This window comes from Microcebus murinus, chromosome 13 (genome assembly GCF_040939455.1).
Source record: "Microcebus murinus isolate Inina chromosome 13, M.murinus_Inina_mat1.0, whole genome shotgun sequence".
Classification (NCBI taxonomy): domain Eukaryota; kingdom Metazoa; phylum Chordata; class Mammalia; order Primates; family Cheirogaleidae; genus Microcebus; species Microcebus murinus.
The window spans coordinates 76779705-76797694 of record NC_134116.1 but is presented as its reverse complement, the minus strand read 5'-3'; positions in this window follow the sequence as shown (position 1 = coordinate 76797694).

Genomic DNA, 17990 nt, shown 5'->3' with positions numbered 1-17990 from the left:
AGGGACACTGTCACACGGGTGGACGGGCAGGCCGTGGGAAGGAGAGCACCCAGGAGTCCGAGTGCCGTGTGCAGGGACACTGTCACACGGGTGGACGGGCAGGCCGTGGGGAGGAGAGCACCCAGGAGTCCGAGTGCCGTGTGCAGGGACACTGTCACACGGGTGGACGGGCAGGCCGTGGGAAGGAGAGCACCCAGGAGTCCGAGTGCCATATGCAGGGACACTGTCACACGGGTGGACGGGCAGGCCGTGGGGAGGAGAGCACCCAGGAGTCCGAGTGCCATATGCAGGGACACTGTCACACGGGTGGACGGGCAGGCCGTGGGGAGGAGAGCACCCAGGAGTCCGAGTGCCATATGCAGGGACACTGTCACACGGGTGGACGGGCAGGCCGTGGGGAGGAGAGCACCCAGGAGTCCGAGTGCCATATGCAGGGACACTGTCACACGGTGGACGGGCAGGCCGTGGGGAGGAGAGCACCCAGGAGTCCGAGTGCCATATGCAGGGACACTGTCACACGGTGGACGGGCAGGCCATGGGGAGGAGAGCACCCAGGAGTCCGAGTGCCATATGCAGGGACACTGTCACACGGGTGGACGGGCAGGCCGTGGGGAGGAGAGCACCCAGGAGTCCGAGTGCCGTGTGCAGGGACACTGTCACACAGTGGACGGGCAGGCCGTGGGGAGGAGAGCACCCAGGAGTCCGAGTGCCGTGTGCAGGGACACTGTCACACGGGTGGACGGGCAGGCCGTGGGGAGGAGAGCACTCAGGAGTCCGAGTGCCATATGCAGGGACACTGTCACACGGTGGACGGGCAGGCCGTGGGGAGGAGAGCACCCAGGAGTCCGAGTGCCATATGCAGGGACACTGTCACACGGTGGACGGGCAGGCCATGGGGAGGAGAGGACCCAGGAGTCCGAGTGCCATATGCAGGGACACTGTCACACGGTGGACGGGCAGGCCATGGGGAGGAGAGCACCCAGGAGTCCGAGTGCCATATGCAGGGACACTGTCACACGGGTGGACGGGCAGGCCGTGGGGAGGAGAGCACCCAGGAGTCCGAGTGCCGTGTGCAGGGACACTGTCACACAGTGGACGGGCAGGCCGTGGGGAGGAGAGCACTCAGGAGTCGAGTGCGGGGGTGGCTGCTCTGCACGCCGGGAGGCTCCCGGAGCTGGACCCCGACCGACGGGGTCTTGGCAGGCATCGTGGGTGAGGAGGGCTCGCCATGGGGTGCATGGCCCAGGCCGAGCTCCGGGCTTTCCTGCAGCTCGGACCCCGCAGGCTCAGGAAGCGTGGCCGCCGTGGCTGCCGTGGCCGCCGTGAGCATGCTGGGTGCTGGGGCTTGGTGTGGAAGCCCCAGGAAGCCGCCGGGAGGCTCTGGCGGAGAGGGTGTCCTGACCAGGACTGCCCGTAAGACTGCTGTGAGGAGGACGGCTCGGGGGAGACTTGCTCCTGTCGCACTGTGCGAAGAGAAGAGGGTCACTCACGGCTCTAGGAACCGTTTCTGCTAAGACAGACACGGCTGACAGTGCGGCAGCCCTTCCTTCTCCAGGGGAAACAGCGCACTCACACACGCACACACAACATGCACACAGCACACAACACACAGCACAGCACATACAACATATACACAACATACAGCACACACAACATATGCACAACACAGCACACACAACACACAACATACACAGAACACACAACATATACACAACATACACACAGCACACATACACAGCATACACAAAACACATGCAGCGTACACAGAACACACAACATATGCACAGCACAACATACAACATACACAGAACACACAACATATACACAACATACACACAGCACACATCACATACACAACACATACACAACACACAGCACACACATAACATACAACGTACACAGAACACACAACATATGCACAACACATAGCACACATAACAAATACACAACACACAACATAAAACACAGCACATATATATAATACACACAATACACACACAACACACCATACAACACACATATACAACACAGTGCACATGCAAAACACATATAACACACAACACATAACATACACACCACTCACACAGCATGCACATAATACAATATACAACACACGCACAACACACAACATACATATATAATACACACAACACACATGCAAAAACATGTAGCACATGCAACGCATACATGTAACACATGCAACATATGCTACACACATGTGCACACGAACACACACACAGAGTCTGGGAAGCAGGAGGCGGTGGGCAGGAGTCTGTGAACCCTGTACGAGCGAAAGCCCAGCGGGAAACGGAAAGTGTCAGGCTCCGAAGTGCAGGCCCGGCCAAGGCGCAGCCCAGGCCCGGCCAAGGCGCAGCCCGAGGGTGTGGGGACAGCCCCTCTCCCTCCGTCTCGGGGAGAGACGTTTCCTCGCATCCCGCCTGCTTTGCGCTGGAGCCAAGCTCTCCAGGCCCCAGAGGATGGGGAGGCGCAGGGCGGGGCTGGCCCCAACTGCAGGTGGCTCAGACCCAGCAGGTGGTCCTCTGGCCCTGCAGCGAAGCCGAAGCCGTGCTGCCCGGGAGGGTAGGTGGAAAGAAGGCCCCCGCCCCCGGGCGCCCAGGAGGCTGCGTCTCTTTCTGTTCTAAGACAGTGACATTTCACAGCGCTCGCGTCCTTGCAGGGAGGAGAGTTTTACAGAGGTGTGTCAGGCCGTTGGCTCACAGACTTTTCGTTTTCTGTTTGTGGTACCTGTTAGTTTTTTAAAATTTATACTTTGATGGGATTTTTTCCTTCTGACACTAAAAAAGTTAACTTTAATAGACTTTGTATTCTTTTTCTTAAAGAGAACTCCCCAAATTGTATAAACTTCAGGGCCCCCCCAAAAAACATCCTCAGAGTAGAGAGCACCCCCGAATTCACACTGCCCCTCGGTCCTGGGCAAGGGACGACCTTAAGGACCCCCTGCCCCGGGGCTCACTGCTCCTTGTCGCCCAGCTTGGCTTCCGCTGCGGCAGCTCCGCCCCTCTGCGGGAAAGCTGGGCTGACGTCCGGAAACTGCAGGCTGCTGTGGAAACGCCTGCACCCCTGTCCCCCCGCACCCCTGGGGCTGCACCGCTGTGAGCCCAGGGAGGGCAGCCTGGGGCCGGCTCTCCCTCCTGCTGACGAGGCGGCAGTACCAGCTGGACGGGGGTGCATCTTCCGCCTGGGAACCACATCGCTGGCTGGTGGGAGCCTCTGTGCTTATGTCCCAGCGAACCCTAGGTGACAAGTGCTGGGAGGACAGCGGCCCAGCAGCCCGGAGGGCAGGCAGGGGGCCGAGGCCCCACAGTGGACAGCACACTCCAGCGCCCTCAGGACCTCCCCGTCCTACCCGCCCTGGCCCTCACGCTGTGCGTCCACGGGCCAGCCTCCTCCTCCCTGTGGAAGCTCCTGGAAGACAGAGACTGTGTCTTGGCCCCTTGCATGTGCCCAGAGCTGTGCTTTGCAATGGCGGCTGTCCAGTACATATTTGTTAAATATATTAGCCCTAAAAAGTCAATGCACCCGTTTACCGCCAGGCCTGACGTCCCTTGTTCCGGAGGCCCACAGGCTCTGAGCCCCCAGAAACTCGGGGTTAACGGTCCCTGGGGGCCCGCCTGCGAGCTGAGCTGGAATAACAGAAGCAGGGGAAGTGAGCCCACCCAGGCCACACCCGCACATGTTAAGCACACGGGCTCCGCAGAGCCAGGCCGGAGAGGCCACCCTGCCCCCTGCCCGGTGCGAGGACTGTTTTCGCTTGGGTGCAGCGGGACCTGTCCGTTTGCTCTGGTCCTGGCTTCCAGGGAGCAGCTGTTCAAACCTAGCCCAGCGCCGCCCCTCAGAGCACCGTGCATCTTGGGTCCCCATGTCTTTGGTCTTAGCGGCCCTCGAGAAGCCTTTTTTTGAAGTTCACGTGGCCAGGCTGCCTCTCTTGGCCCTTGCTTGCATCCCAGATCCCCACTCCTTGGGTTTTGACCGGGTTTGGGGCCTTGCAGCCCTCCTCGGCGGCCTGGAGGGCGGGTATGGGCCCTGCTGCCTCTAGAAGGCCCCCAGAGCCTGTCGCCGGGCAGCGTCGGACGTCTCCAGGGCCAGGAGGGCCTAGGGCAGCGATGCCCAGGCGGGCAGGTCCACCAGAATCACTGTCACCTCCGGTAGCTGGCGGAGGGGAGAGTGAGAAACCTCACAGCACCGTTTCCAGGCCACCGAGCCCAGGCAGAGCCACGGAGAGGGGGAGAAAGCAGATGCAGACTCGGTAGCCACGCCCTCACTCCGCGCTCGACCCCAGGCAGGTCACGAGTCTCCCTGGGCCTCAATTTCCTCGTCTGTGAAATGGGGACAGCAGTAGTTCCTATTTCACAGGGTTGTGCTGCAGGTTGAATGAGTTTAAATAAAGCCCCAAGACACTGCAGGTGACACAGGACAAGCTGATGCTTATTTAAAGATAATTGATGCTCAAGCTCTTCCTCCTGCCAAAGGCACCTAGGCGGGAGGAAGCTTTAATTACTGATGGTGTGTGATACGTGACACAACAGTTCACACTCTTTCTTTGACTTGGAGGCTCTGGGAGGGAGGTGGCATCAGAGCGAGCCCTGCTGCCCGGGGTGACATAGTGTGGCCAGCGCAGCCTCTGGACAGTCCCGCTGCCTTGCCAGGAACAATGCCCCTGCCACAGCTTCCCAGCTGTTCTGTCTCCTTTTTCCTAACACTAGCTCAGGTTTATAATATATATTTTTCTTCAATAAAATCCTAAACGTCATTTAATGCTCATTTTATTTTCACTAAATGTCTTGGCATAACGCACTCGTTAGAAAATGTGAAAGTCCATTGATCATCTGGAAATTCCCCTTTTGCCAGTGGGGGAGGAGGGGGGGACGGGGCGGGGGATGGCTGCTTAACTGCATGGGCGTCTACTCCTCGGTTCTTTTGACAAAAGTACAGATTCAGCTTATCTGACCGGGGAGGTGGGAGGTGCATGTCCTCTGTGTGGATGGAGAGTGAAGCTACCTGCCCACAGTCACACCCTGACAATCCAGCCGAGACCCTGGCGGAACTGTGCCTACTGCCTCACTTTCCCAAATTTGTCGGGACATGGGGAAACCAGGAACGTGCCTGCCATCATGTGTAGCGTGCTCCCCTCTTGGTTTTGATAAATCAGATTAACCCACTTCTCCATTCACCCTCTTCATGGTCCTGATGAGAGATCCGATGGCACATTTCATTAGCGGAGAAACCTTGTAATCCCTTGGGCCAAGAACCAGTGAAATTGGGTCGTGATGGCAATCCCTGCTGACGGGCCTGCCCCAGGGCCCGGGGACGAGGTCCTTCAGATCCTGTACCTGGAGATGCCAAATCACACACCTTCTGCCTGAGCCCGGGGATGGCCCGCTGAGCCCAGGGAGACCGTAGGGCTGAAGATCACCCAGGGCTTTTCTCGCTTTGTTCGGAGCTGGACTTGACACTGATAGGGAGTGTTTAGAAATTGCAGCACAGAGCAGTTTGGGATCGTGGCTGGATCAGACGTATATTGAGAAGCATTTCTGAGTTTGCTTGTTTTGAACTCAGGTTCATCCTTTGATGCCCAGGAAGCCCTGCTAGCTGCTCACTTCCTGCTGCCCCCAGATACACCCCCTCTCTGCTGACATCCGCCCGGTGGCTCCCCCTCTGCTCCCTGCTTCTGAGCCCCCAGATCAGCCCCCAGTGCAGTGCCAGCCAGGAAAGGTGGTAGGGTGGCACGGCCTTAACAATGGGTGGGTCTGGGCAGTGGGTATACGGGCAGCCCTTGTACTAGTCTCTCTACGTCTGTACATGCTTGAGTTTATAACCACAGAAAATAAACTCAAAAAATACAAAGGCTGTTGGCAGGTCCCCAAGCTGATGGAGCACAGAGCAAAGCTGTTAAACCGTTAAAATAATGATTCATGTTTCTTGGCCACATACTATGGGCTAAGTTCATACCAGGCATTTTACATGCCTCATTTCATTTCATCGTCACCATGGGCCCACGAGAGAGGTGCCATTCCACACTTTGCAGATGGGGAACTCGTAAGCGAACAGGATGGTCATCAGGCACCTGATCTCAGTGGCCACAGGACACACTGCTCTGCACCAGAAGCACGCTGAAGACTGCTGTGGCCGAGCCAAGACGGGTCACCTTTGGTGCCCATGATATCATCCCCTGGCCACGACTCTGGGGAATGCACTGTCACTGTGCCCACGTGAGGTGTGTGACAGGTGAGGAAGCTGGCGCTCTGGGAAGTGGCTCGCCCAAGGCCATACAGTCGGAAGGGGCAGTGCCAGAAATCACACCCACCCTTTCACCGCAGCTTCCTGTAAAGACCATGACCTCTGAGGGCTCACCACCTTTGCGAGATTGCCTGGAGTGCCCTTTCCCTCCTCCTCTTCCTCCTCCTCCTCCTCCTCCTCCTCCTCATCCTCCCCCTCCTCCTCCTCCTCATCATCATCATCCTCCTCATCCTCCCCCTCCTCCTCCTCCTCCTGACATGCCCATCGCTGGACATGAGGTGGAGCCCCATGTAGGGTCAAGGCGTACCCAGGAAGTGGGGGTGCACGAGCCTGGAGCGGGTGCTGGGCCGAGGGGTTCAGGCTGGGCAGGCCGTCTCTCTCAGCACCCGTGGAATGCAGAATTCCTAAGGGTCCGGTCCGGGAATGTGTGTTTTACAAGCTCTGCAGGTGATTCTTACGAGCACTAAAGTTTGTGAACCATGCCGTAGTTGTTTAAATTGCCTTTCGGAATGGCCCGGCCACCTCTCCCCAATTCTTTGCTCACCATCAAGACATAAAAGTGTGTGTGCACAGGGAAAGGGTGGAGGAGGAGAGACACCCAAAATATGGGCGGTGGTTATCTCTGGGTTGAGGTGACAGGTGACTTTTATTTTCGTGTTATTATCTGTTTCATCTAAAATGCTGCTTGGCACGTGAACAACTCCGAGAGCCTGGGTCTTCACGACCTTCAGCCCACAGCGGGTGAAGGAGGCCGCAGGAAGATCGCGTTGGGAGGACGTTTGTTAAACAGGGTGTGACAGCCAGGACTTGTGCGAAACCATTTTGCAGGTGCAGAGCCAGGTGTAAACACATTCGAGCATGCTTGAAGTTTCTAACAATAAAGTTTTAAAAACGAAAGATTGTTGGTGGGTCTGTGCTGCCTCCGACGGCCTGAGTTTTAATCCTAAGGACCTCAGGGGCCCGAGCTTCCTGACACAGCGTCCCTGCTCCTTCTTCTGCAAGTTTTAGGAAGCTCACAGACGTTTCCCCACCATGGTGTGAAACGACAGCTCCAGGCCTTTCCTCCCCGCTCAGAGCAGCTTTGTCCGGGGAGCTTTGTCCTGCCGAGCCCCGGAACAAGAAGCCAGCGGCTCTCACCCGTCACCGGTGCCGCTGCCCAGTGGGGCCGTGGCGTGGCACCTGGCTACCCGTCCACCCTCCCGCCAGTGGAAGCTCCTCCAAGGCTGCTGGGTAGGGGCCAGGTCAACGTCCACACGGGCAGTCAAGGTGTCACAAAGTGCGGTTGACCGAGAACTGGCGTGACTCAGGCTCCTCCGTGGAGGGCAAGGCTCGGCCACCGCACCGCCTGCTGACCTGGCCTGAGCTCGCTGAGCCGCACTAGCCCCAAGTCTCCCTTTCGGGATCCAGTTGCTGTGATCAAATCCTTGCTGCACGAGGGTGGCAGACACTGAAGAAAGAGAGCTCTCGGCAAGACGTGGGGCTAAGCTCCTCCTTGACCACAGGCGGTGGGCGTTCGCTCACGGCGGGGTGAGCGGATCAGCCCAGCCTCCCTGCAGAGCGCTGCCCACAGGAGGGAGCGGCTTCCTGAATACCTGTGGGGGAGCCACCTCCCAGCAACCCACCTCCCAGACTTCCTTAGCTTGTCGGGTTTTCCTATCTGCAGCCACATTCCAGTTAGGAAGTCAACGTTCTAGGACTTTCCTGGTCAGTTCCCATTCTCTTCCCCTTCCATTCCTATCTCTCTCCCATGCCTCACCCCAGACACTTGGGAAAGGGGAGGAAACAGAGGCAAAAGCAGGTGGCCCCAGTCCCCTATCAGCCTCCTTATGGTCTCCCTAGACGTTCTCACCAGCTACGGGTTGTCGGTGAGAAATCAGAAGCGGGAGCAGTCGAGGAACTGGGAAGAGGCGACCCGGTGGGCCCAGAGAGCGGAGAGGTCAGAAGTCAGGTGACCCGAGTCACCTGGGTCCTGGACCAGGCTGGCCCCCTGCCACACGGTCAGTGCTGCCTGTCCGGTCGGCTGCACGCGGTGCCTGAGGGGCGGCGGCGGCCACGCCACGTGGCAGAGCCCTTCCCAGAAGGGAGTCCTCGAGGGCCACCTCTGCGACAGGAACGACACATCCTGCAGCAGCGGTGGTCAGCACGCAATTTATAAGGATGATTGTTTTCTGCAAAGCTCTCCTCCTCGCCCCATGTATAATTTAAATTGCGTTCAAAGGAAAACGAGCTGCATGTTATAAAGCCCAGAGATAGTCATAAAACTGAGCGAGATAAAAGTCTGGAGGAAAAGTGGTTTACTCTGATGTGTTTTCACCTCCCAAACTGCTAAATAAACAGAACGCAGGCAGCCCCACAAGTGTTTTATGGTGCCTCCTGTGTGTATTTCCCGAAGATGTCTCTCTGCATATCTCGGCCTCCATAATTTAGCTGGAGCCGCAGGGGTAGAAAGCAACTGGGCCATCTGTCCGCGCATCAACGCGGGAATCGCATGGCTGCGTTACCCGTGCTTCTGGGAGTCCTAACCCTTCAGCGGGGACGAGGGGACACGTCCCAGTAGTGCTTGTCCCTGGCTGGCAGAATGCTATTAAGCCTTGTTCCGGCAACTTAGGGTTTTGTTTCCATTCACGTCTGTCGGTTTTCACAAAACCTATTCCATGCAGTCTTCCACTCTAACGACGGGCGCTTCACGTCAGTCTGCGTGTTCCACGGCCACGTGTGACGGAGTTAGACGCTTCTGATAAAATCTGAAGCGGCGTTAGGTACTGTCAAGCTACACCCTGGACTCCAGGGTGGCTTCCTCCGCCATCTTGAATAAAATGGAGGGCCCTAAAAGTGTCCAACGATGCAGGCCTTCTACGAGGCTCGGAAGACTGCTGTGGAATCTCGTTTTCAAGGAGGGCCCCAAAGCAGCAGAAATGCCTCCAGGAAATGGTCTGGTGCCAGTGGTAAAAGGGGAGTGTGCCCCCTATCCAACACACGCTTGCTGGATTAGGCGGTCTGGGATGGGAGCCCCGTGTTTGGTGGGAACAGAAGTTTTCCGATGAGAAAAGGATGGTGACTATCTTCAGAGTTCTAATCAGTCCTGCTAAGGGCATCAAAGAACTAAAGTTTCCAAAGGTCTTGTCAGTAGCCTGCGTTCAAAGTCTTCCATCTGTGGCCACCCCATGCTGCAGTTAACCTAGGGAGGACTGAAGTTCTCTCGCTCCTCACAACAAATCTACTAGCAGGTGTTAACGTTATAGAAGTTGACCATTATACAACGGGGGATTTCTACAGGCAAAGAGGGATTCTTTAGCATTTTTCACCTTGATTCTGTACACAACCGGGGATTGAGTTTTCTTACATAAGGCTCCAGTATCTCCGTACAAAGTATCCTTTCAGTAGAGCTCAGTGGTTCTCAAACTTACATGTATGGAAGAATTATTCTGCAGAATCATTTACTCAAAACTATTTGATTGTGCTTTGCAGGGGATTTCAGGGAATTCCAAAGGTAATTTTGTTTGGACACAATTTTTGCTGACATCAGAACCTAACCTGCACGTACACGCCCCTCCCAAGGCATATCTGGGAAACCGACGTGTGCCCGTGGGCCCCCCTTGCTCTGTTCTCCCAGGACACGTGGCCCCCAAACCTAGACTGTCCATCTTGTGTTTTTTGCCACTTCTGAAATACAGAGAAGAAAAAAAAACAAAGCAAAGGCCGGGCTCGGTGGCTCACGCCTGTAATCCTAGCACTCTGGGAGGACGAGATGGGTGGATCACTTGAGCTCAGGAGTTTGAAACCAGCCTGAGCAAGAAAAGTGAGACCCCGTCTCTACTAAAAATAGAAAGAAATTAGTTGGCCAACTAAAAATATATAGAAAAAACTAGCTGGGCATGGTGGCGCGTGCCTGTAGTCCCAGCTACTGGGGAGGCTGAGGCAGCAGGATTGCTTGAGCCCAGGAGTTGGAGGTTGCTGTGAGCTAGGCTGACGCCACGGCACTCTAGCCCGGGCAACAGAGTGAGACTCTGTCTCAAAAGAAAGCAAAGCAAAGAGCAGCATGTCAGTTGGATTCTCATGCCTTTAGATAGAGGGGAATTGTTTTTTTTTTTCCTTTCTGTACCTTACATAACTATATTCAGGTCAAAAAATAATATATCATCCTATAATTAAAAGAAAAGGAAAAAAACCCTCAACACAGGCAGCATGTCCCAGGCGCCAGTCAGTCTGAAGCTGGCCGGGTTTATCTCTGACCATCCACTGGCAGTTTGAAACATTGCAGCTCACTGATAACCAGAAGTGAGTAAGCACTGAGCACGTCACCCCGAAGCACCAATAAAAAGCTCGTCACTCCTGCTGTGTGGCCAGCACGCCGGTGAAGGGGCGTTTACATTACCCGTCTGCGGGTTACAGATGGCGATGCAATCAGCGTCCTCCTTCCCTAACATGGCCTGCTTGGCCCCCCCTGGGCGGCGGGAGAGCATTCCACAGCGGCTGCAAGGCTCCCGATTCCTGGAAATCGGGACTGGGCCGGCCGAAAGTTCCTGGAGCCGCTGTCCTGAGGGCTGAGCTCAGCCCACTTGAGTCAGGAGCTGAGTCGCCTGTCTGGGAGCGTCTCAGGCCCTGAGTGGCGCTTTCTCCTCCCACTGCCCTCCGCAATGAGGGCCAAAGCTACTCCTCCAAGCCAGGGCCCCCCGAGCATCCGACTGCCACTGAGGCAGAGAACCCTGGAACATGAAGGCAGCCGCGTGCGGCCGGATGCTAAGATCCTTGCCATTTTAAAAAGCGATGAGTGTGGGGAAAAAATTGTAGTTAATTTGAAAAATAAAGAATGAGATGTATTGATAACTCCTCCCTCCTCCCTTCGTCCTACGCCCCCAAACTCAAGCCCCCGCTCTGTGTCCAGGGGACCCGCCCAGCTGGCCCTCCCAGGAGAGTTCAGGCTTCTGGCCCTGCTGGTCACTGTCCCATGCTCACAGCCAATGGCCAGTCAGTGATGGTTTTGGTGATAATGATGATTATTGGTTTCCACTTTTTTCGGGTTTTTAGTGTAATTTACAGATAGTAAAGTGCATAAATCTTAAGAGAACACTAATATCTACCCACACCTGTGTGACCAGAAGCAAGATGACCATACAGGAGTGTCCAGTCCCCTAGGAGCCCTTCCTGCCCCCCGGGCCCCGTCAACCCCACCCCACGCCCGACCAGAAGACGCAGCACTGCTCTGACCCGTAGTGCCGTGGCTTTGTGTTATCTGGTTTTTAACTTCGTACAGACGGATTGGCACACCAGGTACCGTTGCATGTCTGCCTCTTCCCACCGCACCTCGTGTCTGTGATCGTGGCCCATGCAGGTGTGTGTGGCTGGGACTTACTCTTTTCATCAATGACTCATTCTTTTTTTTATGGATGAGGTTGGTTCTTGTGTGGCTCTGACTCTTCTTTTCCTGTTATCCCTTCTTCTTCCCCGTTGAAATCAGTGCGTGGCCTTGTCCTCACTGGTTTGGTTCTGTGATGTGGTTGCTGTAGGGAAGGCAGTGTGCCCACCCTCTCTGCACACTCATGGGCACCTTCCACTCTCCCCACAAGCTCCGGTGAAGACCCTTCTCAAACGAGGGCTTAGCCACTGCTCCGGGAACGTGAGGCATTGCAGTAGGCTCTGGAAGCCGTGATGGAAATGCCTTCCCTGAAGGAGCTCACCATCAAGGAGAAACCAAGTTGGCTGTAGGATCTAGAGGATGTATTGTGCCCAGGCCTCAAACTGTCGTAAGACTGTGTCCTGCTCTGGGGTTGGTGGGCAGCAGAGAGAAATGCTGTAGTTGGATGTTGGCTGTAAAAGGAGTCCAAGAGGTCACGATGTGAGAAGGGAAGGGAAGGGAAGGGAAGGGAAGGGAAGGGAAGGGAAGGGAAGGGAAGGGAAGGGAAGGGAAGGGAAGGGAAGGGAAGGGAAGGGAAGGGAAGGGAAGGGAAGGGAAGGGAAGGGAAGGGGGAAAGAGGGAGGGAAGGAGGGAAGAAGGAAGGAAGAGAAGGAAGAGAAGGAAGGAAGGAAGGGTGGGTGAAAAGATGTTTGTAGCCTGCAAAGAAAGGCCAGTGACAAGAAGAAGAGAGGAGAAAGCGAGTCTTTCCAGTCTTCAGGGTCTAGGGAAGGGAACGAGTAGACAGAGAGTGGGATGGCACAGGACAAACTCAATTTCGTACGTTAAAAACAATCGCGGGCACGTGTGTGCAAGTTAGGACGCAGACACGTAACAAACATGTATGTGCCAGCTTGGCCAGCAGATGTCAGCCTAAGACCATCTATTCTCTGTGAGGCCCCGCCCAGCTGCCAACAGCCCCCCTGAACCAACAGTCAGGAAGACGCGTGGGACCCAGAAAAGGCTGGCACCGTTCTCAGATAAAGCAAATCTCTATCGCTACCCAACAGTCTAATGAGCAAAAACTCCTGGAGGAATTATAGCTCCTTTTTCTAACTCTTTTCTTTTTTTCTTTTTCTTAAGAGACAGTGTCTTGCTCTGCTGCCAGGCTGGAGTGCAGTGGCACAATCACAGCTCACTGCAGCCTCCAACTTCTGGGTTTACACGATCCTCCTGCCTCAGCCTCCTGAGTAGCTGGGACTACAGGTATGCACCACCACACCTGGATAATTTTTTTTTTTTTTAGAGACAGGGTTCTTGCTATGTTGCCCAGGCTGGCCTCAAGCGATTCACCCACCTCAGCCTCCCAAAATGCTGGGATTACTAGTCCAGCCTTTTCTTCTCTTCACCCAGGCTTTCTGCTCAGTTAGAAAAGCATTATAGTTTGAGAATCAATGCTTTTGAGACTTAAAAAAATAAACTAAGAAATTAAATCTGTGGGAAACTTGTTTTTGCAGTGAGAGATCCCCAAACTAACTGAGGCATTGCCTTCTCTGTATAATCAGGAAACATTCCCTGAACTTCTGTACACTCAGGACTGTGCTTGGTGCTGGAAGCACAAAGTCCCTCCAACGCAGGGGCTCTGCCTCTAGCTCCGAATCCCTCACTTGTCTACAGTTTCCTTGAGCTAAAAACTTAAGTTTATTCACTACTAGGCCCCCTGCATCCAGGCCTATGCTGGGCACACAAGAAAGATTTCCACAAATGCACACTGCTTCTGTTACCCTCCGTATGAGACAGCAAGCCAACATGTGGGGGACACAAGCCCAAATCCAACAGTACACAATCAGCTGCTAAATTGTGCAGTTCGGGCCCTAAAGCATATTAAATTTTGTTTCTCCATTTCCCCAGCCTCCTTGCACAGCAAGAGCCGGGATGCTGAGGCTTTTGGTTATGTTGCTGTTACCACTAGCAACTACGAACTGAGCACGTCCTTATGCCCAGCCCTGCTTCAACTTCCACAGCAATTCCATGAGGCAGGTGATGCAGTTCTCCCCATTTCACAGATTTAAAACCTGAGGCTTAAAGAGGTTCAGTTTTGTCACAGTTACGGAGCAGTTGAGTCTGTCTCGCATGTAACGAGGGCGATGGCAACAGGAAGCGTCTAACACTGCCCGATTGGTGGCCTGAGCCCCACCCAACACCACAGCCTGTGTGTGTCCCTGGTAAAGGTCCCCGTGTGGGTTGGAGGCAGCGCCAACTGCAAGACACAGACTGCGCCAGGTCAGGACACGCCCCAGATGTCTGACTCTCGCTCCAGGCCGGGGATGTGTAGACCCGCTGTCGCCACGGCTGTGAAAGGCTGATCATCTGCCTCGGAATTGATGGAGCACAGTTCCATCTCGAGGGTTCCCGGAGAGGATTATGCAAAAGGATTTTATCCAACAGAAACGCTGATTAATTTAAATTGTCACGTCTTAGGTGTGTCACCTTAAATCTCAGCTCCAGGCTGAAATAGTCGGAGAGAGGAGCCTTTGATTTTTCCACCTGCAGTCTCACGCCCGAACTCTCGCCCTCTCCTCCTTCACTTTTGCCTCTTCGGCACAACTATGCCTAGCAAACCCCTGGATGTCCCTGGCAATGCCGGGGGCGCAGCTCATTCCCTGCTAAGAACTCGTGACGCCGATACCAAGGGCAGCGACACCAGAGCCAGGGGCAGCGGCTTTGTGGGTAAGTCCGGGAGGACCGACTGTCTTTCCCGTTTCCTGTGCATCCCACCTGGCCCTTGACATAAGTTTGCAGTTAGAACACTAGCTCTCCATGGGGCTGTCGAACTCTCTAAGGCATCACGTTTACCTTTCATCATCAGCTGCTGTAACAAGAAAAACAGATTCGAGAGATAAGGTGTCTCTCTGTGCAAGGTGCTGCAGTTAAGATCAAACTGTGTGGCCTTGGGCAAGTTGCTCAACCTCTCTGGGTGCCTCAGCTTTCTTATCTGTAAAATGGGGATGCTGCTAATGATAAGAGCACCCTGTTCTCAGGGTTGTAAAGAAGACTAAAGAACGAGCTAATAATTGCAAAGAACTTGGAACAATGTAAGACATGTTCTACTCATGAATGTTCAACCAACATCAAACCCTATTAAAATAACACAATATAGAATGAACCTCTTGCCTTCTGCTCTCGGTCCTGAGCCCATGAACTGGGGTTCCCGGCGCAGCAACTGTTAATGGAAACACACATTTCATAGAACAGATTGAATATTGAGCTGAACACGCTGTACCAACTCAGAGAAGACCTTCCTCCCGAGGAAAGGTTCAGTCTTCTGTCCTCTCGGGACCTTGTCACCTCTCTGACCCCTAACTTCTGTGCTCTTCTCTGCTCATCCGTTCATCGGAGGTCGGGTCTACTTGCCTCCTCGGCCCCGTTTCTGATGGTCTTTGGGTTCTAGCTTCTCTCCATTTCTCCCAGCAAGCATCGTGGCTCCTGTTACACCTTCAATTTAGTCCAAGTCAATAAACACACATTAAGCACCTACTAGCCCAAAGCACCAAACGAGATGCGAAGATATTCCCACCTTACTCTCGGGTCGGACACTTGCATGGCCCAGAGGACGATCACATAAGACGGGACAAGAGCTCTGGGGAAACTCGAGGTGCTGCGGGCAGAGCCACTCGCCGGGGCAGAAGGGGAGGTGGCCCCGCAGGGGAGGGGGCCTCTGAACGAAACCTTAAAGGGTGCACCTTCAGCGAGGCGAGGCCGAGGCAGGGGCCTGGGAAAGCCAGAGGTGCTTTTGCCGTCGTCCGTCCATTCAGAGCACGAATGAGCCAATGGAGTGAATGACTCGAGTCTCTGAGGGGGCTGCGACAGGGGCCACCTGGCCACCTTGAGAGGCCCCGCAGGAGAGCGGCCCTGGAGTGCCAGGAGCGGGCGTGGCAGGTGCAGTGGAAGATGGCAGTCCTCTTATGCCTTACCAGAGGGCTTGTGCTCGAACCTGCAGACCTTGAGGAACCACGGAAGATTTTGAGCAGGGTGTAACTATTTGCAAACTGCTTCCAGAAAGTGGAATGGCAGCAACAGAAGACAACGCTAGCACAGCCAGGGCACGCAGCGGGGGCGGGAGGTGGGCAGACAGGCCACCATCTCTCCCCACTCCGAGCAGGGGCCTCAGCCCGGTGTGATTTAGCCCCCCCTCTCCCAAAGACCTTTGGCAATGTCTGCAGACGGTTTTGGTTGTCACAGCCGGGGTTGGGGGTGCTACTGGCATCTAGTGGGCAGGTGCCAGGGATCCTGCTGAGCATCCCACAACGGCCAGGACGGCCCCCAGACAAACATCCAGCTCCAAGAGCCAGTAGTGCGAGGTGGAGCACCCTGCCCTGGGGCACCTTGTCAGGAACGCCCCGCTCCCGGGGACGTCTCCAACCTTGACGTGCGGCTCACCCGGTGCCCACGCTGCGCGGCTGCACACCCAGGGGGACCTGCTCCCCGGGGCACGCTGTCCCCTCCCCGTCTCCCCGTGCACCCCACCTTGTCTTTGCAATGAGCTTGTAATGAACGAAAAGACTAGCTCTTGGGGGCTGCTGAGACTTCCAAGGCGCCGGATTTACATTTCATTATCAACCACCGCAAGGAGGAAAGCATGGATCGAGCAATAAGCCGTCTCGGATGCTTCCGTGCAGCTCCCTAAACCCCACCAGCATTGCCAGAACACTAACGGGCGGAGGAGGGGCACGGTGGGGCCCAGCGGACGTGGCGCCCCCCAACCCCGGCCACACGCGGCTGCCACTTCCTGGAGCCCCTCTGCCGGCTCACCAGCCCCCAGGTCACCTCGCCGAGGTCTTCTTCTCTTGGCTTTTACTCGCCCCACCTGACCTCATCCGTCCCCACCTGGCTTCAATCCTCGATAATGCGAGAATCCGTGTCTCCAGGCCAGCCCACCTGTGAAGGCCCTGGACCCCACAGGTGTCTGTGCGGGAACATGAGGTCACCACACCCGCCACACGGTCTAGAGGATCCCCCGGTCTCGCCCGAGCCTGCTCCCTGCAGCCCTGCGTGTCTCCCGTCTCCCCGGGCCCCGCCCCCAGCACCCGGCTCCCTGACCTCACCCCTGCCCCCCACTTCCCACCTCCCCTGTGCGACCTTGGGCGACAGTCCTGGCCACCAACCCCACCACACGTTTTACTGCCCGTGTTTTCCCTTTACTCCAGTTTTATTTGTTTATTCACTTTTTTTGTCCTGTTTTTCTTTGTGTCAGTCACTTTGGGGAGAGCATTTGTAGCTTCACAACGGCCCCGGTGCACACGGCCATCGTGAGAGTCGGCAGGGCCGTTAGCCTCGGCACCATTTCACAGATGCAGACACCGAGAGAGGCAGGTGCAGTGACCCCCCAGCCCAGCGATGCTCCAATGGCCGGCAGAGCCCAGGCGAGACCCAGCCACCTGCCCAGCACGCTGCCCCGCCCTCGGGGCACCTGGGAGGCCGAGTCGGGCGGGTAGCTCTAGGTCAGGAGTTCAAAACCAGCCTGAGCAAGAGCAAGACCCCCTCTGTAATATAAATAGAATGAAATTAATTGGCCAACTAATATATATATAAAAAATTAGCCGGGCATGGTGGCTCATGCCTGTAGTCCCAGCTACTCGGGAGGCTGAGGCAGGAGGATCACTTGACCCCAGGAGTTTGAGGTTGCTGTGAGCTAGGCTGATGCCACGGCACTCACTCTAGCCTGGGCAACAAAGCGAGACTCTGTCTCAAAAAAAAAAAAAGTGAAGTGACCTTGCATAAATCTAAAAAAAAAAAAAAAAAAAAAAAAAAAAAGAATTAAAATTCAAAATCACTGGAATCTCTGTTTTTAAGCAACAAACTCGTGGGGCTTCTCTGCTAAGACAACCTAATATGCCTGTTCAATTCAAGCTAAGTAATTTGTGATTCTTAAAATTAAAGGGGCTTGTCCTAAGCGGTGAGGAGCAGGGAATGAGTGGCTTCGCCTCCAGGACGAGTGAATCAGGTAGAGATTCAGCCCTCATTCACATCATTCACAGAACCGGGTTGTTAAACTGAGAAGTCCCTGCTTTCGCTTTTTGTGTTTGTATGAATGCATTTAAATACAGAGCCTCGGGGCCTGCTTTCTGTCTGCGGTGCTACAATCACTCAAGAGTAGCTTTACGTCCTTGTATTTTAGGAACAGCCAGGATGAGTTTATCGGAGAATGCCTGATGGAATTCGGTAGGTCATCCGCGCCTGCCCAGGGGAGGGGCAGTCACTGGGGGGCGCTAGCTCACCCACCGAGGCAGGAGAGACAGGAAGGGATGGGCACGGCTTCACCTCAACAAGAGGTTTCTATCTTCTGACCTTCTTTCAGGCCAGCAGCCCAGGTAAAAAGGCAGGTGACGGCACTAGCTCT